Source organism: Zalophus californianus, chromosome 7 (assembly GCF_009762305.2).
Source record: "Zalophus californianus isolate mZalCal1 chromosome 7, mZalCal1.pri.v2, whole genome shotgun sequence".
Classification (NCBI taxonomy): Eukaryota; Metazoa; Chordata; class Mammalia; order Carnivora; family Otariidae; genus Zalophus; species Zalophus californianus.
Genome location: NC_045601.1, coordinates 79,023,350 through 79,047,861, shown reverse-complemented (window position 1 = coordinate 79,047,861; position 24,512 = coordinate 79,023,350). Strand labels below are relative to the sequence as shown.

The 24,512-nt window shown below is 37.0% G+C and overlaps 1 long non-coding RNA gene and 1 other non-coding gene across 2 annotated transcripts in view; one reads left to right on the top strand and one right to left on the bottom strand.

The window, feature by feature from the left end:
- LOC118357210 overlaps positions 1 to 24,512 on the bottom strand; it is a 222,347-nt gene that overhangs the window by 140,956 nt on the left and 56,879 nt on the right. The gene's annotated exons all lie outside the window — the stretch shown is intronic.
- Positions 1,207 to 1,313, top strand: LOC113928140. Its single transcript, XR_003521821.2, has one exon. It is a non-coding gene; the product is annotated as a U6 spliceosomal RNA (small nuclear RNA).

Genomic DNA, 24,512 nt, shown 5'->3' with positions numbered 1-24,512 from the left:
CAGATAAATAATGAAGTTGAAATCATGAAATGAATTGTCCGAAGCCACATACCAAGTTGGGGGCAGTGTGAAGGTGATATTAATAGTAAAGCCACACTCAATTCAAGATCCTTTCTTATCTCTAGAATTAAATTTATACAGTTTAAACCATTTACTGCATACTAATAACTGCAAAGCAATCCTGAGAACAGAGTCATATTTTAATATAGCAGTGAGGCAAGTGATTGCATTCAGTCAAGGTAATGGCTTTTGTTTTTTACTAAATGATGATAAGACTTGCATGTTAGAAAATAGAAGAGTTGTTCAAAAATATGTTTATCAAATTAATTACCAGTATATATCTGGCATAAGAGTTTTGGTTGTGGTATATCTTTAGTTTGAACGGCAATTGTCTAAGCTGTGTTTTGGTGTACTTTTATTTACAAAGGCCCCATTTTTAAAAAATTATGATAGAACTTATTTTTTTCTATTGAAAAATTATTTAGTGAGAAGTACTGATTTCAAGGTTTTGAGTGAATGCTGATGTCTTGATTATCAACTCATCAAATGTCAACCTATTAGTTTTAGACATAAAATTCTTCAGATTTCAAAAAGATCTGACAGCTTACTGAAATTTTTATCACAGTTTATAATAGATGTTATGACAATCCACTTGATCTATTATAGAATATCCATGGGCTGGGTAATAGGCACAAATTTAGGTAAAGGCTATAGACATTTGAGAGATTTGGCATCATTCATTTAAAGATGTGCTAATGCTCTTACCATGAAGGAAGCTGCACTTTACAAAATTATGAAATGATTTCCCATGAGCTGTGCTAGCTCATCTGCTCTAAGTAGAAGCAGCTCCTATGATATGTCTTACAGTTTTCTTTTAGTCTTATGTCAGTGTTCCCAATTGTATAAGCCATGAAGCCCATTACATTCCTTCTAAGATCTCAAGATCAAGGCAGGTATAGAAAGAATCTGGAAGGATTTTTTTTTTCCAAAATGGTAAATTCCTGGGTTTTTAAAAATAATTCTAAAAGTAATGCGTGAATGTTTGTTATATGAGGTGAATTTAACCTCATGTAGGATTTAACCCAGCTATAGCCTGTTTGCAAGGAGAACTCAAAGTTACACCTCAGAGTTGTCCCAAAAGAGGCAAGGGATCTGGAGTAAAATGCAAGCTTTAATAAACACATAAAATTAAAGATAACAAATTATGTGCTCACTTCAGCAATACATATACTAAAATTGGAACAATACATAGAAAATTAGCACGGCCCCTGTACAAGGATGACATACAAATAAAGATAATGAAGTATGGCCTTCACAAGTCTTTTCACCCACACCTATATCCTTTGGAGTTTCAGATGGACTGCTTGTCCATACTTTTCAGATAGATGAGCCTAGCCAGTAGAAGCCCTGGAAACTGGTATAATTTCAAGTCAGCCATCAAGCAGTCAGATGAATTCCTGGGCAAATGATCCATTATTGCCTGGGACCTGTTAGCTTTGGAACAACCCTAAAACTGGTGGCACTCTCCTATCTAAAGAGGGAGTTCAAGGCCCCATTTCCTTCATCACTTAGTGTCAAGGCCAAGATAGAGGTGGTCCTCAGTGCTAGTAGAAAGGTTTTAGAGATGTTAAAAGTTCTTCTTTGTAAACAGCCTACATTTGAGAGATTCCTCTCATGGTCTTTTCTTTAGGATTGCTTAGTGTTCTTATTTTCTAGTTTCTCTGCTCCCATGCATCTGGGGCAATAGGATGAATTAGAGCTTTCTACAACCAAGGACCAAGACTCCCACTTTTAGAAGACTAAACAGGGATCAAGATGAGAAAAGAGGATATGAAGTGAATGCCTTAGGCTGATTATCCTAGGCTTCATGGCATAGTATCCACAGGAATTATATTAAGAAAAGGCAATGAAGTTAAACTACTCTTTCAAGAAATTGTTAGAGAAATAAGGACTGGAGATGAGACAGGTAAATTAAAATGTAGAGGATCAAAGTATAGAAGTGTTCTACTCTGCTTTGTTTCTAGAGTAAAGATTACTCCAAAGAGTTAATTTGCTGAGAGGAAAAATTAGTAAAAACAGACAGTTGGAAGATGGAAAATCAGGAGAGCATACTGATGAACAACTTCCTAGAAGAGCCTATGTGGGAACAGACCAAAAGTACAGGTAAAGCAGTCAACCTTAAAACGGAAGAATCTTTCTTCTTCCAAGACTGGGGATAAAAAGGGATATTAAGGGGCACCTGTGTGGCCCAGTTGGTTGAGCGTCCGACTCTTGATTTTGGCTCAGGTCATAATCTCAGGGTTGTGAGAATAAGCCCCACATTGGGCTCCACACTGGATGTGGAGCCTGCTTGGAATTCTCTCTTTCCCTCTCTTTTTCTGTCTCCCTGTCTTAAAAAAAAGGTGGGAAATTAAATAGATAGAAAAGTTGTGAGGCTGAAAAAGATAAGTATATACAAATTTCTCAGTAAAATAAAGAATTGTTTATCTGCTATATGTGAGATAGGTATTGAAGACATTGAGGACATAACAAATATGGAAAAGTTTACATGTATTTGCTCTAAGGGAGGTAATAGAGAACAGTCAAGGGACCGAATTAACAGTTTACTAAGCAACAGCAAGAACTTAGATAGGGCTAGAGAGCTTGAATTTTTAATGCATTTACTCAACATAATTTTGTGACCAAGTGTTGGATTCTAAGAAGGAGAACTGATGAAGTGATTGACTGGTTGCCTAGATTTGGGGCAGTGGGTAGGGGATAAAATGTCTGGGGCAGAAATTTCTGGGTAATAGCAAGTGCACAGTTGCACTGGATGACCACTGAATCCATGCTGGGTGAAATAGAATGGGAAAGGGTTAGAAAGAAAGAGAAACCAAGTTGCTGGATGTCATACTGAAGGCTTCAAGCAAGAAAAGCAAAGAGCTGGGAGAAGTCGTAGTCAGGGAAATTTAAATCAAATGAGCATATTTCATTGACAGGCAATATACACATGTCCCGAAGCCAGACTTTCAGGGGCTAAATCCTAGCTCTGCCTCACTAACTGTGGGACTGGGGTAAATAGAATTGTTTTTGAGAATCCATAAGCGAATACGTGTAAAGTATTTAGGTCAGGGTCTCCAATATAGTATCCACTTGATGAATTATAGCTATCATTATGTTCCAGAGTTTACCATTGTAGAAGTAGCATAACCCCAAATGGTGAAGCATAACTCAGAATGATGAGGTATAATTTCAGATGATGTATGGTTTTGCTGATGGAGAGGCATCACTGAGAATAGATGGCTTTATGTCATCAGAGAGCTGAAGTTCAGTGAAGGTAAAAGTCAATGGATTTACGGAAATAATTTATATTCTATCTTCTGGAACTCTACTATCAGTAAATAGAGATGACAGAGGATACATTAATGTTGATAAATGGAGGAGCATTTAGGTGGAAAAAATCTAAATTAAATTACTTTTTCCTTTTCAGATTATTCTTACATTTGGGTTCCTCAAAACCTCAGCATTATATATAAGACACATGAAATTAGTTCAAAATGAAAACTTTCACATTTCTGAGTTGTCCTACACCAATACTGGAATGCCCTCTTCCATGCTTCTACCAAGATTTCGGAGAGCTCTGAGCAAGTCCACTTGCAAGATCATGAAGCTCTCTCATTTAAAATGAGATGTGAGTTTGACATGCTTCTTAATAAAATGTTATGAGAATTTAATTCCAATTATGGGTTAAGATATATCTTGGATGCACCTCACAAAATTAAAACGGAACTGATATACTAATTAGATTCAGCAAGTCAGCATAGCACCATCTATATCTACGGGCATACTAAATATCACTTCATGAGCAGAATGACAAGAGAATCACTTCCAATCAGAACCTCATATGACTTCAATGTGATTTTATCCAGTTGATGGTGTAATGTCCCTTTATGTTTATTCCTCCAACAAATAGTTACCTAGTGTTTATCATGTATACAACATATGCTAGTTGCTACCAGGAATAAGTGGTAAAAATTGGGGCAAAACTTCCTACCTTGGAACATACATCTACATTAGGGACAGACAAGTATATATACTAATACTAGAATACAGGCCAGAATGCGTAAGTGGAAATACTAAAGAAGGAGCAATTGATTCCACAGGGAAGGCTCACAGAAGTGACATAAACTCAAACATTCATGGCGTAGAGACACTCCAGGCTAATTACCAACATGAGAATAAAAGATGTAAGGGTGTAACTTGGGGAACATTGCATGAGTCAGCATGTGTCTTTGCAAACTATCAGCCTATTCAACACTGTGTCAAATTCACAAATTTTAAAACACTTCTTAAAAGGTACTGCCATCTCTGGCCCCACCTTTTTAATTTATTTTACTTTGTTGTCACTTTATTTATTTCATCATAATAAGTGTACTCTTTAATCCCCATCCTATATTTCCGCCATCCACCCACTCACCTCCCCTTTGGTAACCATCAGTTTGTTCTCTACAGTTAACAGTCCGTTTCTTGGTTTGCCTTTGTCTCTTTTTTTTCTTTTGCTTATTTATTGTGTTTCTTTTTTGTTTGTTTCAAGTTTTTAGTTAAATTCTAGTTAGTTAACATATTGTGTAATACTGGTTTCAGGAGTAGAATTTAGTAGTGATTCATCACTGACATACAACACCCAGTGCTCGGGCGCCCGGGTGGTTCAGTCGTTAAGCGGCTGCCTTCGGCTCAGGTAACGAACCCAGGGTTCTGGGATCGAGCCCCACATCGGGCTCCCTGCTCAGCGAGGAGCCTGCTTCTCCCTCTAACCCTCCCCCCTCTCATGTACTCTCTCTCTCTCTCTCATTCTCACTCTCTCAAAATAAATTAATAAATCTTTAAAAAAAAAAAAACAACACCCAGTGCTCATCACAGTAGGGGCCCTCCTTAATACCTATCACCCATTTAACCCATCCCCCACCCAAACTCCCTCCAACAACCCTTGGTTTGTTCTCTATAGTTAAGAGTCTTGGGGCACCTGAGTGGCTCAGTCACTTAAGCAACTGACTCTTGATTTCAGCTCAGGTCATGACCTCAGGGTCATGAGACTGAACCTTGCATTGGGCTCTGAGCTGGTCATGGAGCCTGCTTAAGATTCTCTCTCTCCTTCCTTCTTCCTCTGCTCCTCCCCCGGCTCTCTCCAAAAAAAAGGTGGGCGTTCTGTTTTATGCTTTGCCTCTCTCTCTTTTTTCCCCTATGTTCACCTGTTTTGTTTTTAAATTCCACATGAGTGAAATCATATGGTAATTGTCTTTCTCTGACTGACTTTTCTTTTTTTTACCGTTAAATTTTTTTATTGTTATGTTAAGCACCATACATTACATCATTAGTTTTTCATGTAGTGTTCCATGTTTCATTGTTTGTGCATAACACCCAGTGCTCCACACAGAACGTGCCCTCTTTAATACCCATCACCTGGCTAATGCATCCCCCCACCCCCTCCCCTCTAGAACCCTCAGTTTGTTTTTCAGAGTCCATCGTCTCTCATGGTTCGTCTCCCCCTCCGATTTACTCCCCTTCATTCTTCCCCTCCTGCTATCTTCTTCTTTAATTTTTTCTTAACATATATTGCATTATTTGTTTCAGAGGTACAGATCTCTGATTCAACAGTCTTGCACAATTCACAGCACTCACCATAGCACATACCCTCCCCAGTGTTTATCACCCAGCCACCCCATCCCTCCCACGACCCCACCACTCCAGCAACCCTCAGTTTGTTTCCTGAGATTAAGAATTCCTCATATCAGTGAGGTCATATGATACATGTCTTTCTCTGATTGACTTATTTCACTCAGCATAACACCCTCCAGTTCCATCCACGTCGTTGCAAATGGCAAGATCTCATTCCTTTTGATGGCTGCATAATAACCCATTGTGTATATATTCCACATCTTCTTTATCCATTCATCTGTCGATGGACATCTTGGCTCTTTCCACAGTTTGGCTATTGTGGACATGGCTACTATAAACATCGGGGTGCACGTACCCCTACGGATTCCTATATTTGTATCTTTGGGGTAAATACCCAGTAGTGCAAATGCTGGATCATATGGTAGCTCTATTTTCAACTTTTTGAGGAACCTCCATACTGTTTTCCAGAGTGGTTGCACCAGCTTGCATCCCCACCAACAATGTAGGAGGGTTCCCCTTTCTCTACATCCCCGCCAACATCTGTCGTTTCCTGACTTGTTAATTTTAGCCATTCTGATTAGTGAGAGGTGGTATCTCATTGAGGTTTTGATTTGGATTTCCCTGATGCCGAACGATGTTGAGCACTTTTTCATGTGTCTGTTGGCCATTTGGATGTCTTCTTTGGAAAAATGTCTGTTCATCTCTTCTGCCCATTTCTTGATTGGATTATTTGTTCTTTGGGTGTTGAGTTTGATAAGTTCTGTATAGATTTTGGATACTAGCCCTTTATCTGATATGTCATTTGCAAATAGCTTCTCCCATTCTGTCAGTGGTCTTTTGGTTTTGTTGACTGTTTCTTTTGCTGTGCAAAAGCTTTTTATCTTGATGAAATCCCAATAGTTCATTTTTGCCCTGGCTTCCCTTGCCTTTGGCGATGTTTCTAGGAAGAAGTTGCTGCGGCTGAGGTCGAAGGGGTTGCTACCTGTGTTCTCCTTTAGGATTTTGATGGACCCCTCTCTCACGTTTAGGTCTTTCCACCATTTGGAGTCTGTTTTTGTGTGTGGTGTAAGGAAATGGTCCAGTTTCATTCTTCTGCATGTGGCTGTCCAATTTTCCCAACACCATTTGTTGAAGAGACTGTCTTTTTTCCATTGGACATTCTTTCCTGCTTTGTCAAAGATGAGTTGACCATAGAGTTGAGGGTCCATTTCTGGGCTCTCGATTCTGTTCCATTGATCTATGTGTCTGTTTTTGTGCCAGTACCATACTGTCTTGATGATGACAGCTTTGTAATAGAGCTGGAAGTCCGGAATTGTGATGCCGCCAGCTTTGCTTTTCTTTTTCAACATTCCTCTGGCTATTCGGGGTCTCTTCTGGTTCCATACAAATTTTAGGATTATTTGTTCCATTTCTTTGAAAAAAGTGGATGGTATTTTGATGGGGACTGCACTGAATGTGTAGATTGCTCTAGGTAGCATTGACATCTTCACAATGTTTGTTCTTCCAATCCATGAGCATGGAACGTTTTTCCATTTCTTTGTGTCTTCCTCAATTTCTTTCATGAGTATTTTATAGTTTTCTGCATACAGATCCTTTGCCTCTTTGGTTAGATTTATTCCTAGGTATCTTATGGTTTTGGGTGCAATTGTAAATGGGATCGACTCCTTCATTTGTCTCTCTTCTGTCTTGTTGTTGGTGTATAGGAATGCCACTGATTTCTGTGCATTGATTTTATATCCTGCCACTTTACTGAATTCCTCTATGAGTTCCAGCAGTTTTGGGGTGGAGTCTTTTGGGTTTTCCACATAAAGTATCATATCATCTGCAAAGAGTGAGAGTTTAACTTCCTCTTTGCCGATTTGGATGGCTTTGATTTCTTTTTGTTGTCTGATTGCTGTGGCTAGGACTTCTAATACTATGTTGAATAGCAATGGTGATAGTACATCCCTGCCGCGTTCCTGACCTTACAGGGAAAGCTCTCAGCTTTTCCCCATTGAGAATGATATTCACTGTAGGTTTTTCATAGATGGCTTTTATGATATTGAGGTAGGTACCCTCTATCCCTATACTCTGAAGAGTTTTGATCAAGAAAGGATGCTGTACTTTGTCAAATGCTTTTTCTGCATCTGTTGAGAGGATCATATGATTCTTGTTCTTTCTTTTGTTAATATATTGTATCACGTTGATTGATTTGCGGATGTTGAACCAACCATGCAGCCCAGGGATAAATCCCACTTGGTCATGGTGAATAATCCTTTTAATGTACTGTTGGATCCTATTGGCTAGTATTTTGGTGAGAATTTTTGCATCAATGTTCATCAAGGGTATTGGTCTGTAATTCTCTTTTTTTATGGGGTCTTTGTCTGGTTTTGAGATCAAGGTAATGCTGGCCTCATAAAATGAGTTTGGAAGCTTTCCTTCCATTTCTATTTTTTGGAACAGTTTCAAGAGAATAGGTATGAATTCTTCTTTAAATGTTTGGTAGAATTCCCCTAGGAAGCCATCTGGCCCTGGGCTTTTGTTTGTTGGGAGATTTTTGATGATGGCTTCAATTTCCTTAGTGGTTATAGGTCTGTTCAGGTTTTCTATTTCTTCCTGGTTCAATTTTGGTAGTTGATACATCTCTAGGAATGCATCCATTTCTTCCAGGTTATCTCATTTGCTGGCATATGGTTGCTCATAATATGTTCTTATAACTGATTGTATTTCTTTGGTGTTGGTTGTGATCTCTCCTCTTTCATTCATGATTTTGTTGATTTGGGTCATTTCTCTTTCCTTTTTGATAAGCCTGGCCAGGGGTTTATCAATCTTGTTAATTCTTTCAAAGAACCAGCTCCTAGTTTCGTTGATCTGTTCTACTGTTCTTTTGGTTTCTATTTCATTGATTTCTGCTCTGATCTTTATTATTTCTCTTCTCCTGCTGGGTTTGGGCTTTATTTGCTGTTTTTTCTCCAGCTCCTTTACGTGTAGGTTTAGGTTGTGTATTTGAGACCTTTCTTATTTCTTGAGAAAGGCTTGTATTGCTATATACTTTCCTCTTAGGACTGCCTTTGCTGCATCCCAAAGATTTTGAACAGTTGTGTTTTTATTTTCGTTGGTTTTCATGAATTTTTTAAATTCTTCTTTAATTTCCTGGTTGACCCATTCATTCTTTAGTAGGATGCTCTTTAGCCTCCATGTATTTGAGTTCTTTCCGACTTTCCTCTTGTGATTGAGTTCTAGTTTCAAAGCATTGGGGTCTGAAAAAATGCAGGGAATAATTCCAATCTTTTCGTACTGGTTGAGACCTGATTTGTGACCTAGGATGTGATCTATTCTGGAGAATGTTCCATGGGCACTAGAGAAGAATGTGTATTCCGTTGCTTTGGGATGGAAAGTTCTGAATATGTCTGTGAAGTCCATTTGGTCCAGTGTGTCATTTAAAGTCTTTATTTCCTTGTTGATCTTTTGCTTAGATGATCTGTCCATTTCAGTCAGGGGGCGTGTTAAAGTCCCCCACTATTATTGTATTGTTGTCCAAGTGTTTCTTTGCTTTTGTTATTAATTGCCTTCTATAATTGGCTGCTCCCATGTTAGGGGCATAGATATTTACAATTGTTAGATCTTCTTGTTGGATAGACCCTTTAAGTAGGATATAGTGTCCTTCCTCATCTCTTATTACAGTCTTTGTTTTAAAATCTAATTTGTCTGATATGAGGATTGCCACCCCAGCTTTCTTTTGGTGTCCATTAGCATGGTAGATGGTTTTCCACCCCCTCACTTTCAATGTGGGGGTGTCTTTGGGTCTAAAATGAGTCTCATGCAGACAGCATATCGATGGGTCTTGTTTTTTAATCCAATCTGATAGCCTGTGTCTTTTGATTGGGGCATTTAGCCCATTTACATTCAGGGTAACTATTGAAAGATATGAATTTGGTGCCATTGTATCGCCTGTAAGGTGACTGTTACTGTATATTGTCTATGTTCCTTTCTGGTCTTTGTTGCTTTTAGGCTCTCTCTTTGCTTAGAGGACCCCTTTCAATATTTCTTGTAAGGCTGATTTCATGTATGCAAATTCCTTTAGTGTCTGTTTGTCCTGGAAGCTTTTTATCTCTCCTTCTATTTTCAATGACAGCCTAGCTGGATATAGTATTCTTGGCTGCATATTTTTCTTGTTTAGTGCTCTGAAGATATCATGCCAGTCCTTTCTGGCCTGACAGGTCTCTGTGGATAAGTCTGTTGCCAATCTAATGTTTCTACCATTATAGGTTACATATCTCTTCTCCCGAGCTGCTTTCAAGATTTTCTCTTTGTCTCTGAGACTCGTAAGTTTTACTATTAGATGTCGGGGTGTTGACCTATTTTTATTGATTTCGAGAGAGGTTCTCTGTGCCTCCTGGATTTTGATGCCTGTTTCCTTCCCCACATTAGGGAAGTTCTCTGCTATAATTTGCTCCAATATACCTTCTGCCTCTCTCTCTCTTTCTTCTTCTTCTGGGATACCAATTATTCTAATGTTGTTTCGTCTTATGGTATCGCTTATCTCTCGAATTCTGCCCTGATGATCCGGAAGCTGTTTATCTCTCTTTTTCTCAGCTTCTTTATTTTCCATCATTTGGTCTTATATATCGCTAATTCTCTCTTCTGCCTCATTTATCCTAGCAGTTTGCCCCCATTTTTGATTGCACCTCATTAATAGCCTTTCTGATTTCGACTTGCTTAGATTTTTAGTTCTTTTATTTCTCCAGGAAGGGTTTCTCTAATAACTTCCATGTTTTTTCAAGTCCAGCTAGTATCTTTAAAATCATGATTCTGAACTCTAGGTCTGACATCATACTAATGTCCATATTGAGTAGGTTCCTGGCAGACAGTACTGCCTCTTGTTCTTTTTGCTGAGGTGATTTTTTTTGTCTTGTCTTTTTGTCCAGAGGAGAATAGATGAATGAAAGAACAAAATGCTAACAGGTTAACAACGTCCCCAGAAAATATACTCTAAACAAATCAGAAAAGACCTGAAACCAGGGGAAAAGAAAGTGAAAGAAAGAAAAAAGAAGGAGAAAGAAAAAGATAAAGATAAAAACAAACAAAAACAGAACAAAACAAAAACAACAGACTATGATCAAATATGATCAGGCTAGTGCATAGATCAGTGCCATATACTAGAATTTGGGTGTATTTTGGTCTGTTAGAAGAAAGTGCCTCCTAAAATTTTACGGAAAGAAAGATTTATATATGTACAAATAAGGGTTGATACAGTGAAGAGATGGAATATGAGTGTAAAAATGAAAATTATAAAAGATTTTATAAAAGGAATTGATAAGAAGTTGTTTGAAAAAAGAAAGAAGAAGATTTAAAAAAAAAGGGGGGAGAGAATGTGATCAGGCAGAAGACTAGAACAAAGCCATACACTAGTGATTTAGGGTATATTTTGATCTGTTAGAAGAAACTGTATCTCAAAATTAAAGAGAGAACAACTTATATATATATGCCAAAAATAAAGGTAACTACTATGAACAGATAGAATATGACTCTAAAAATGAAAAATAAAAATGTTTTTTTAAAAAAGGGATTGATAAGATGTTGGTTGAAAAAGGGAAAAAGAAAAATTCAAAAAAAAAACAGTAAAAAAAATTAACTTTGAAAGACTAGTGAATCATGGTAAAAAAGCCATGAATTCTATGTGCAGTATTCCCTTAGCGCTGGAGTTCTCCCGTTCTCATTGATCGGTAAACTTGGTCTTGGCGGGCTGTTCGCGCTGATCTTCTGAGGGGGGGTCCTGTTGCCGTGGTTCCCAAATGTCTCTCCCGGAGGCGGAATTGCCCCGCCCTTGTTAGTCCAGCTAAGCAATCTGCTCGGGTTTACTCTCAGGAGCTTTTGTTCCCTGCAAGCTCTTGACACAGCCTTGGAGGACGAGAGTGAAAATGGTGGCCTCCCAATCTCCACCCGGAGGAGCCGAGAACTCGGGCCCCACTCCTCAGTGCGCCCCAGAGAAAAGCAGTCAGTCACTCCCCGGTCTCCGGCCGCACTCTGTGCTCACCCGGCCTGTGACCGAGCGTTTCTATCTCTGGCACCCAAGTCAGTGTGGAGTCTCCAAACCCAGCAGATCCCTGCGGTGCGCTCCCACGCCGCTCCTCCTGGGGGAGGAAGGAGATTCTCCCCAGATCTGCCGCTGGTTGCGTCCCTGCTGGAGGAGCAGTGGCCCGACTGCCACGGATCACAGTTTATGGCCACCCCAAGCTGAGAGCCTGCACCTCGGCTCCGTCTCTGCAGCCAACTTCCCTGCTCCGATACCTGGGAGCTCTGCCACACTCAGGCATCCTCAGTCTTTCTGTGACCCCAAGGGTCCTGAGACCACACTGTCCCATGAGGGTTCCACCTCCCGCTTAGCCACTGGAGCGATGTCCCTCAGCGGAGTTGATTTCTAAAAGTTCCGATTTTGTGCTCTGCGGCTCTATCACTTGCCAGAAGCGGCCAACGGAGGCCCCCTCCCCTGCTGTCTATCCTCCCGAATATCACCTCGGATTCACTTCTCCGAGGTCCTATCTTCCAGAAAGTGGTCGCTTTTCTGTTCAGAGAGTTGTTGCTATTCTTTTCTTCGATCTCCTGTTGAGTTCGTAGATGTTTAGAATGGTTTGATCCCTATTCAGCTGAATTCCTGAGACCAGACAAAATCCAGGTCTCCTACTCCTCCGGCATCTTGCTCCGCCCCCCTCTCTGACTGACTTATTTCACTAAATATTATACTCTCTAGCTCTATCCATGGTGTTGCAAATGGCAAGATTTCATTCTTTTTTATGGATGAATAATAGCACATATATATATATCACATCTTCTTTATCCACTCATCTATTGATGGACACTTAGGCTGCTTCATAGTTTGGCTATTCTGAATATTGCTGCAAAAAACGTAAGAGTGCATGTATCCATTTGAATTAGTATTTTTGTATTTTGGGGATAAACACTCAGTGGTGCAATTACTGGATCATAGGGTAGTTCTATTTTTAATTTTTTGAGGACCCTCCATACTGTCTTCCAAAGTGGCTGCAACAGTTTACATTCCCACCAATAGTGCACAGTTTTTTTTTTCTTCACATCCTCACTAACACTTGTGGTTTCTTATATTTTTTTTTTATTTTAGCCATTCAGATAGGCATGAGGTGATATCTCATTGTAGTTTTGATTTGCATTTCCCTGATGATGACTGATGCTGAGTTTGTTGGCCATCTGTATTTTTCTTTAGAGAAATATCTGTTCATGTCTTCTGCCCATTCTTTCTTGGATTACCTGGGTTTTTTTTATGTTGAGTTGTATAAGTTCTCTATATATTTTGGATACTAACCCTTAATCAGATACATCATTTGCAAATATGTTCTCTCATTCAGTAGGTTGTTTTTTAGTTTTCTTGATAGTTTCCTTTGCTATGCTGAAACTTTTTATGTTGATGTAGTCCCAAAAGTTTATTTTTGCTTTTATTTTTCTTGCCTCAAGAGATATATCTAGAAAAATGTTGCTATGGCCAATGTCAGAGATTACTGCCAGTGCTCTCTTCAAGGATTTTGAAGGTTTCCTGTCTCACATTTAGGTCTTTAATCTATTTTTAGTTTATTTTTGTGTATGGTGAAAGAGAGTGGTCCAGTTTCATTCTTTTCCATGTATCTATCCAGTTTTCCCACACCATTTGTTGAAGAGACTGTCTTTTCTCATTGTATATTCATTCCTCCTTTGAGAAGATAAATTAACCATATAATTATGGATTTATTTCTGGGTTTTTGTTCTCTTCCACTGATCTATGTGTCTCTTTTTATCCCACTACCATACTGTTTAATTACTACTGCTTTGCAATATAACTTGAAATCTGGAATTGTAATACCTCCATCTTTGTTTTTCTTTTCAAGATTGCTTTGGCTATTCAAGGTCTTCTGTAAATCCACAGAATTTTAGGATTATTTGTTCTAGTTCTGTGAAAAATGCCATTGGTATTTTGATAGGGATTGCACTAAATCTGTAGACTGCTTTGGATAATATAGACATTTTAACAATATTGTTCTTCCAATCCATGAGCAGGGCATGTCTTTCCATTTCTCTTTGTAGGTCTGAGTTTCTTTCATCAGTGTTTTATAGTTTTCAGAGTACAGGTCTTTCACCTCCTTGGTTAAGTTTATTCCTAGATGTTTTACTGGTTTTGGTGCAATTGTAAATGGGATTGCTTTCTAAATTTCACTTTTTGCTGCTTCATTGTCAGTGTATAGGAATGCAACAGATTTTTGTACATTGATTTTTGTATCCTGCAACCTTACTGAATTCATTTATCAGTTCTAGTAGTTTTTAGGGTGCAGTCTTTAGAGTTTTCTATAAATAGTATCATGTCATCTGCAAATAGTGAAAGTTTTGCTTCATTCTTACCAATCTGGATGCCTTTTATTCCTTTTTCTTGTCTGGTATCTGTGGCTAGGACTTCCCGTACTATGCAGAATAAAAATCTTGAGAGGGGACATCCTTGTCTTGTTCCTGACCGTAGGGGAAAAATTCTGTTTTTCACCATTGGGTATGACGTTTGCTGTGGGTTTTTCATATAGGGACTTTGTTATATTGAGGTATGGTCCCTCTACACCTACTTTGTTGAGGGTTTTTATCATGAGTGGATGCTGTACTTTGTCAAATGCTTTTTCTACATCTATTGAAATGATCATATGACTTTTATCCTTCCTTTTATTAATATGATGTATCATGTTGATTGATTTGTGAATATTGAACCACCCTATCAACCCCCACTTGATTGTGGTGTATGATTTTTTATGTATTATTGGATTTGGTTTCCTAATATTTTGTTGTGGATTTTTGCATCTATATTCATAAGAGATGTTGGCCTGTAATTCTCTTTTTTTGTGGTGTCTTTACCTGGTTTTGGTCAGGGTAGTATTGGTTTCATAGAATGAATTTGGAAGTTTTCTTTCCTCTTGTATTTTTTGGACTAGTTTGAGAAGACTGGGTTTTAACTCTTCTTTAAATGTTTGGTAGAAATCACCTGTGAAGCTGTCTAATACTGGACTTTTGTTTTGGGGGAGTTTTTTGATTGCTGATTCAATTTCATTGCTAGAAATTGGTCTGTTTAAATTTTCTGTTTCTTCCTGATTCTGTTTTGGTAGGCTACATGTTTCTAGGAATTTATCCATTTCTTCTAAATTGTCCAATTTGCTGGCATATAGGTTTTCATAATATTCTGTAAAAAATGTTTGTATTTGTGTGGTGCTGGTTGCTATTTCTCCTATTTCATTAGTAATTTTGGTTATTTGGTGCATCTCTTCTTTTGTAATGAGTCTTGCTAGAAGTTTATCGATTTTATTAATCTTTTAAAAGAACCAGGTCCTGGTTTTATTGATGTGTTCTATTCATTTGGTTTTGGTTTGTTGTTGTTTGGTTTTGTTTGGTTTGGTTTGGTTTCTGTATCATTTATTTCTGCTCTAATCTTTAGTATTTCCTTCCTTTTTTTGGTTTGGGTTTTATTTGTTCATCTTTTTCTAGGTCCTTTAGGTGTAAAGCTAGGTTGTTTATTTGAGATTTTTCTTGCTTCTTGAGGTAGGTCTGTGTTGCTATAAACTTCCCTCTTAGAACCACTTTGTTGCATCCCAAAGACTTTGGATTGTTGTATTTTCATTTTCATTTGTTTCCATGTAATTTTTTATTTCTTCTTGGATTTCTTGGTTGACCCATTCATTGTTTAGTAGCATGTTGTTGAACTTCCATGTATTTGTGGTCTTTCCAGACTTTCTTGTGGGTGACTTCTAGTTTCATAGCATTGTGGTCAGAAAAGATGCATGGTATAACTTCACTCTTTTTTAATTTGTTAGACTTGTTTTGTGGCCTAATATGGGACCTATTCAGGAAAATGTTCCATGTGCACTTGAAAAGAATGTGTATTGTGCTGTTTTAGGATGGAATGTCCTGAATATGTCTGCTAAATCCATCTGGTCCAGTGTGTCATTCAAAGCCACCATTTCCTTGTTGATTTTCTGTTTGGATGATCTATCCACCAATGTAAGTGGGGTAAAAGACCCTACTATTATTGAATTACTATTTTGATTATTTCTTTTATGTTTGTTGTTAACTACTTTATGTATTTAGGTGCTCCGATTTGGGGCATATAAATATTTATGATTATTATAACCTCTTGTTGGATTGTGTCCTTTTTTGTCTCTTCTTATAGTCTTTGTTTTAAAGTCTATTTGGGGGACATGTGGGTAGCTCTGTCAGTTTAGCCTCCAACTCTTGGTTTCAGCTCAGGTCATGATCTCAAGATCTGGGGATCAAGCTCCACATCAGGGTTCACACTAAGTGGGAAGTCTGCTTCTCTTCCTCTCTCTCCCATTCCCTCTGGCCCTCCCCCTGCTCTCTCTCTAAAATAAATAAATAAGTGTTTAAAATAAGTAAATAAATGTCTATTTTGTCCAATATAAGTATTGCTACCTTGGCTTTCTTTTGGCATTCATATTTCTGTGATAAACATTTCTTCATCCCCTCACTTTCAATGTGAAAGTGTCTTTAGGTCTGAAATGAGTCCCTTGTAGGCAGCATAGAAATGTGTCTTGTTTTTTTTATTCACTCTGTCACCCTGTTTTTGATTGAAGCATTTAGTCCATTTACATTCAAAGTATTGATAAATATATATTTATTGCCATTTTCTTACTTATTTTGTGGTTGTTTCTATAGATCTTCTCTGATCCTTTCTCCTCTTACTCTCTTTCATGGTTTGTTGGCTTTCTTTAGTGACATACTTGTATTCCTTTCTCTTTATTCTTTGCATATTTATTAGTGGTTTTTGGTTTGTGGTGACCATTAGGTTTGTTTATAACATCTTCTGCATATAGCAATCTATATGCAGTTGTTGGCCACTTAAGTTTAAACCCATTCTTTACTCCTCTCCCTCCATTTTAGGCATATGGTGTCATATCTTACATCCTTTTATTTTATGAATACCACTACTGATTTTTATGGAAATACTTACTTTTACTGCTTTTGTGTTTTTTACTTTTCATACTATCACTTATGGTCTTCTTTCCGCTCAAAGAGTCCCCCTTAATATTTATTGTAGGGCTGGTTTAGTGGTCATGAACTCCTTTACTTTTGTTTGTCTGAAAAATTCTTTTATCTCTTTTTCTATTCTAGATCATAGCCTTGCTGGCTATTGGGTATTCTTGGCTGCAGGTTTTTCCCTTTCCCTTTCCCTTTCCCTTTATCAAAGTATTGAAAGTATTTCAGTACTTTGAATATATCATGCCACTCCCTTATTGGCCCCACCATTTTTAGATATGAGTTTATAGACAGGAACTGGCACCTTTCTTTATAAATTTGATTTGAATTTTTGATATTATAATTATTTTATTCAAATATCAGAATGACCTCTCATTTTTTTATTTTTTTTAATTTTATTATGTTATGTTAATCACCATACATTACCTCATTAGTTTTTGATGTAGTGTTCAATGATTCATTGTTTGCCTATAACACCCAGTGCTCCATGGATGACCACTCATTTTAATCATCAGCCTTAGCATTTAAATTTTTTAATGATTTATGTCCAAATATGGCATGTATTATATACATCATTAATATCTGATTGATTGTCAAAGATGTGTACATATGTTTTAAGTTGCCAGCTTTAGATTTAGTTGCCAAATTTTAGTTGCCAACTTAAAAAAGCTAATGTGCGTTCTACCTCTTAATCATAGGAAAAGAAATATTTAAAAATTCCAGAAAGGACTGAATTTTTGTTCTTTGTAAATAATTAGTCTGGGGGCAGTTCTGTTTTTTTCTTCCTTCTATCACAGCCTCATTTTTATTCAGTCATAAGTCTGTTTAGTCAATCCCGGCATAGGAATTGCCAAGTGCTTACAAAAGTTATACATTTTTCTTACTGTACCAAACCAATGCTAAAAAATACTCATTCTATTCTGTATAACATTCCTCCTCCATTTTCAGAAACTCTACTTGTCATTTCCATGACCTCTTCCAGATAGGGGACATGCTGACAACCTCAAATCCATGATTCACTGATCATAAGATACTGGAGTCTTCATATGTCAAATGTTATACCATGCCCAGAAGAAATCCACATCTACATTTCTTTACATTCCAAAAACTAAACTTCTGCTTTCATTATCTAGCAATGTTATTGCAAATTTCAACCTGATGTCATCCTTTGATGTTACCTGTAAAATTTTTTCTCTTTCAACAGGATAATTGCTTCTTACTTACAAATTCAGGCAGGAAGTGGCACCCTAATTCTTATGCCAACTCCCACTTCTGGATCTGTTTAGCTCATGTCAAAAACTATTGAAGGTTTTGATTTGTTTTTTTCACTTACAATCAAAAATTAAAAATCAAATATACACTTCTATTTAATCCAAAAACAAAACAATGCTACTGAAAGAATTAGAAAGATTTCCCAAATTCAATAGAATTGGAATTCCAAAGTGTCCTGAACATTAATGAAGTTCTTGGAGTATATAATTAGAAACTTTGATTTTGTTATAATGGTTTGTGCTAATAAAACATATATAGGGCAAACAGAAATCCCACTTACCATGTTTATTTACATAATTATAAGCAGTTATATCAGGAAAATGGTTAATGACTGGCTCTTCCACCTGAAATCTGTCATGAAAATTATACCTGGGTGGCTTCCCAAGTACATATCTCCAGAAAGAGAATGCAATGAGTCTTGCTATGTCTTGGAGTTGAGGAGTTCAGAGCTATTAAAGGTTAGTCCTCATTGTCCTACACACAAAGCACCAGTGAGAACTGCCCTCCTCTACCTGAATATGTAATAAAGGAAAGGTTTATCTATTAGATTTGCAAACGTATTTGAGCTACTTAAACACCCCATACTCTTCTCACTACAAAAAAAAAAAAAAAAAAAAAATCCCTTCACCACATAGGACAGGGAGACTGGTACTGATTTGACTGCTTTCTCAGTCTGGATTTTATTAAAACTGTAAATATATTAACTTATTGTCAAAGCAAAGGGAGTGATGATTCTGAAACATGTGTGGTAATAGGGAAAGGTACAGAATACTCTAGACATTTGATGTGTATTTGTTGTCCCTAGATAAAGAACTTAGAGAGTATTTGTCCTAATGGGGTCAGAAAATAATTTTAATCTATTTACATTAAAATTAAAACTAATGGTAAGTACTGATAGAGGAGTAAAATGTTTAGTTACTTGTTAAGTGCTCAGGTAGGAGTGAGTCCCCATGCTCTTACCTAGGGGCCACAAGTGCTAATAGAAACCAAAGACACAAGAAGAAAAAGAAAAACTCACTTAGCCTAAAGCTGCAGTTGTTCCTACTGAGTAATCTATAGAAAAATAACAAAATGGGCTGCTTTGGGTTTTTTTTTTTTTTTCCTTTCAAGTTTATTTGAAGGCTGAGGTAAGACAGTGGAATATTTGAATGAAGAGACACTTGAAATATGGAGAAAATGAAAAGATCTAAAAATCCAGATTTGAATAGTCCCTTCAATTAATAATTACTAGAATATAACTACTTAGTTGATTTTAATGAAGATATTTTAATTTGATTTGGGCTTGACTTCTAGATTTTGATACATGCACCTATTTCACTAATGTGGTAATATTCAAAAGATACCAAACAAATTTATTTTTATTTATATATCTGTATATATAATTAAACATTTACTTATATATTTATACCTCATATGTATAATTTATTTATTTTTATAATTTATTATTACTTATATAGTTGTATATATAATTTACTTATTTAAATTTTATATATATATAATTTATCATTTCATTTCTCACAACTACAATCTGACCATCTGCCTTCTAAGTATGCTAGCACAGAGAAAAATCAAATCCCAGAGATGTATACATTCCTATCTCCTAACATTCCTATGATATTATTCACTATAACGTTCATCTACCCAGATTTTCATCTAAACTCAACAGTTCAAACACCAATGGCAAAACAAAAATAAAACCACCACAGTCTTTTGAATCACAATCAAACCTATTTTTTTAAAGATTTTATTTATTTATTAATGAGAGAGAGAGAGAGAGGCAGAGGGAGAAGCAGCCTCCCAAGGATCAGGGAGCCCGATGCGGGACTCGATCCCAGGACCCTGGGATCATGACCTGAGCTGAAGGCAGACGCTTAACCATCTGAGCCACCCAGGCGCCCAAACCTATTTCTTTTAATGCTGCCAATTATGGCAGTAGAAAGAGTTTCTCTCCCAAAAGGATTAACATACACCTGACATTGTACCCAAAGATTTGCAAAAGTTATCCATTTTTTATTTCTACTCTCACTGTACCTTCTTCATCACATGCATCCACACACCACCCTCTCTGTACCTTCCTATATTGGCTAATGCCATCAGCATCCTCTTGAAGACTGAGGCTCCAACCTCACCTCAATGAGTTCTTGTGTTTTTTTCTCTCATAAACTCTGTCTGCATTCCATTTTTATCTTTCCCGCTGAAGTCCAAGCTCCCATTATCACTCTCATCTGAACTATAGTAACAACTATGCAGTTAGTCTTTATGTTTCTAATTTCTCCCCTTCTGATTCTTCCTGTGTTTTGCTGTCACCAGTTCTGTCCTTAAAACAATGGCTTATAGATTCCCTTTTCAAAATTCTTACATGGTTTTCCATTAAATACAAAATAAAATACAATCTTCTCAACCTGGAATTCAAAGCCTTCTACAACATGGACTCAGTTTTCTTAACAACTCTTTGCCACTAGACACACAATGGACACAAACACACACACACACACACACACACACACACACACACACACACACACACACACACCATACTCTTGGCATTCGTTCAGTCTACACTTTACTGTGTGGCTTTTATTAAGCTATTATCTCAATTAGAAAGTTCCTCTCCCTCCTAACCCCTCTCCCTTCCTCAATATCCGGTTCAAATGCTTTTTCTCATATCCATTAGTTCAAATAAATCTTTTTCTTGCATTTCCATTATACTTTATTTGCACCTCTATTTTGATACTGAGCATAATTTTTCCTATAGTGTATATGGGTGCATCCATATATATTATATATGGGTTTTTGAGTTTCTTTAAATTTGGGGACTATGCCATAGTAATCTTGATCATCTAGAGTTTAAAAAATAGTGTTTATTAATTTCTATTTCAGGATAATTATCAGATGATGATATTTTCCAAATAAGGAAGATAAGAGAAGAACTTTATTTTAATTTGTTGGTATTTTGGCTAACGGACTTATAAAATATGAACTGGAGTACAGGGGAAGGCAGAGGTTAGATTAATGCAACTGTGGAAATACTTAGAAAATAGAAAAAAAAAAGAGGTACTTAATTATTTGAGTTTCTATGAAATTTTTTTCAATAAAATATAACTGAGTCCAGCTATTATTCTTTTCCATGTAAGGCAGAAAAAAATATGTCTATTTACTTTAATTTGCACCAGAGTCTCCTGACTACAGCTTCTCCAACAATGTTGCCAGTGAAGAGCATGTCACAATTAAGGATAGAATGGATCTAAAACCTCAAGCTGAGGATGAATATTCAACAAACACATGAATTCTTCTTGTTCTACTTATAGAAGTCAGTTATGAAAAAATACTATTTCTTTTTTTTTAAGATTTTATTTATTTATTTGACAGAGAGAGAGAGACACAGCGAGAGAGGGAACACAAGCAGGGGGAGTGGGAGAGGGAGAAGCAGGCTTCCCGCTGGGCAGGGAGCCTGATGCAGGGCTCGATCCCAGGACCCTGGGATCATGACCTGAGCTGAAGGCAGATGCTTAACGACTGAGCCACCCAGGCGCCCCGAAAAAATATTATTTCTGAGGCACCTGGGTGGCTCAGTTGGTTAAGCATTTGACCCTTGATTTCAGCTCAGGTCCTGATCTCAGGGTTGTGAGATTCTCTCTCCCTCTCCCTCTGCTGCTCCCTCTCTCAAAAAAAAATTTTTTTTTAAAGAAATTATTATTTCTTCAATTTCTTAAATTTATGCGACTTCAGTTATTAAGAGTTCTTAATAGATTAAACCAGGGTTGACTTCTAGAATATTTGAATGCTAGTTATTCTTCCATTCACAGCCAAAAATCCAATTTCCATAAATCTTTTCATGTTTAACCCCTCTGGATCAAGGCATGATGTTTATTGAACTTAACTAAAAATATAGTTTTCTAGAATCAGAAAGTTAAATAATTACTAATTCACTAATTTTAGAGAATTTGGTGTTTATTCAAAACATATGTTTCTTGACTGTGATTAATAGGGACAATGTTATTCCTTTCAAAAATGAAAATCATACAGTAACAAGAAGAACAGGGAAAACTCTAAGCATTATTACTACACAATGAATCATCATAGCACACCCAGCCCTAAAACAGTTTTGGAATTTTAAGAATCTAGGTTACTTGCTTGGTATCAAAGAGCAAATTCAGTTTTATCTGTTACTGTAACTCAGAATCTAAGTGTTCTTGCAATTATGTATAATGTAGGTCCCATATTTTGAAGAATATATTTTCTGATTATTTTTTGGTAGGGGGCTGGGGGAGCCTGCAGTTTGGCTCAAAATTGCATGAATCAGCCTCTTATGGAGTTGCAGTTGAATGTATAGGCCCTTCACCCATGTAGAGAAAACTAGCCATTGCGCTGTTGGGAGGTATTTTGTCACTTAACAACCTACTGTAGAAGTAAACAAGAAAGTAAATTTTTCATGTCTTTTTTTTCTTTTAAGTGTTTCACTGAGACCTACAAACCATTATATTATAAATATATCCTTTGACACATAACCAATATATTTCTTTTCTATCTCTAACTCCAGTAACTTCTGTCTTTGTTGAGAGGACAGCATGTTACCACTGCCTTCTGGGGTCTAATTTATCTGTATGACATTTTGTGGTACAGAGAATTGTCTACGGGCCTTTCCTGCCTCTGATTTAGAGCAAAATAAGGGCTGTATACAATGCAAATTTTAACACCTGCTATTATGAAGGAAATAGAAATGAACACAAAAGCCTGTAATTTTTTTAAATAAGAAATTGAATTGATATCAGAGTAGAATAAGGGAGTTAGAGTTAACAACCCAGCATTTAAAAAGTCATGAAAAGGCAATGATAATCTAAGACAACATTTGTACTGTTGCCTTATCAACTTTTAGCTTTGGAAGGGAACTGTTGGAGAGATCACTGGATTCTGTAAAATGAAACAATACCTCCCTAAAAGGGCTATTGAAAGAATTCATTGAGATTGCATTTCTAAAGCACATATCCTGACACAAGGAAAACATAATAAATAGCAGCTGAGAGAAGTAGTAGCAACAGTATCAGAAGATCAGGACCCCAGTGTCATTTTCATCACCTACTATTGGCCTTGAGCATGTCACTTAACATGTCTGATCCTCAGAATCTTCATAGACAAAAATAAATTATAACCCCTACTGTACAGACCTCCTCCACATTGTTGTGAAATCAAACAAGAAAATTATGCAGAAGTATCTTGAAAAGTATTAACTAGTTGTAGAAATATGTCATTATATACATTTAATAGTTCAATATCACAACCAGTAAAGAAATCATTTCTGAAGCATCTCTGGGATATAATCATTCAGATCATGCTTGCATATCAGAGCAATTAGTAACTCACTACCTGTAGTTCCAGCCAGCTCATGGCAAGCAAGGATGCACCCATAGACACTGAAGCATTTGTAATTTCCTTATCCCTCTTCCTACTGATATTCCTTGTTGTCAGTGGCCCATAACCTACCTTAGTGGGTAATCAGTGGTAATAATACACACACACACACACACACACACACACACACACACACACAATGGAATATTATGCAGGCATCAGAAAATGAAATCTTGCCATTTGCAAAGACGTGCATGGAACTACAGGGTATTATGGTAAGTGAAATAAGAGAAAGACAAATACCATAAGATTTCACTCCTAAGTGGAATTTAAGAAACAAAACAGATGAACATAGGGGAAAGGACAGAAAAATAAAATAAGACAAAATCAGAGAGGGAGACAAACCATAAGAGACTCTTAACTGTAGGAAACAAACTGAGGGTTGCTAGAGGGGAGATGGGTGGGAGGATAGGGAACTGGGTGATGGGCAGTAAGGAGGGCACATGATGTAATGAGCACTGGGTGTTATATGCAACTGATGAATCACTAAACTCTACCTCTGAAACTAATAATACACTATATGTTAATTAATTGATTTTAAATAAAATTTAAAAAAGAAAACAAGGGCATGTGGATGTATCCCATCTTTCATTCTTCTCACTAGAGCCCAGTCATAGACAGCCAAGACTTGACTACATACATAAATTCAAGATAAAGTACATGAGAGTTGAAGGGAAGAGAAACCTGTGAGCAATTACTGTCTTCCAAGTCTTATCTTGACATTACAGACAATATTAGGGAGAGTTTGTTTTATTAAGGAAATGATTGTTGCTCCATTAAAATTTATTTATTTGGTTATCACATTCTATCTGGCCCTAATAAAAATAATTTGCTTTCTCTTTCAGGCATGTGCTACTTTTGTTAAAGTTAAATATGCAATGCATAGTATAAAATCAGCTAATCAGATAGATTATAAAGCCACAGAGAGAGACAGAGAGAAAGGAAGAAGAGATAACAGTTGCAAATGCTTTTGGCTCTGCTAATATCAGTGGATCTCTAAAAATTAGTTAAGACATTAGAAACAGAGAAATTAGACCAACTCTTCATTTTCTTTGAAGCCTAATTGGCATGGTGATCTGTGAATTGGGCTGCAGGTTTAGAAAGGAGCCATGCACTGATTAGAACTGTTACAGTGGAATAACTCCTATGATTCATTATGGAGCTGCTTA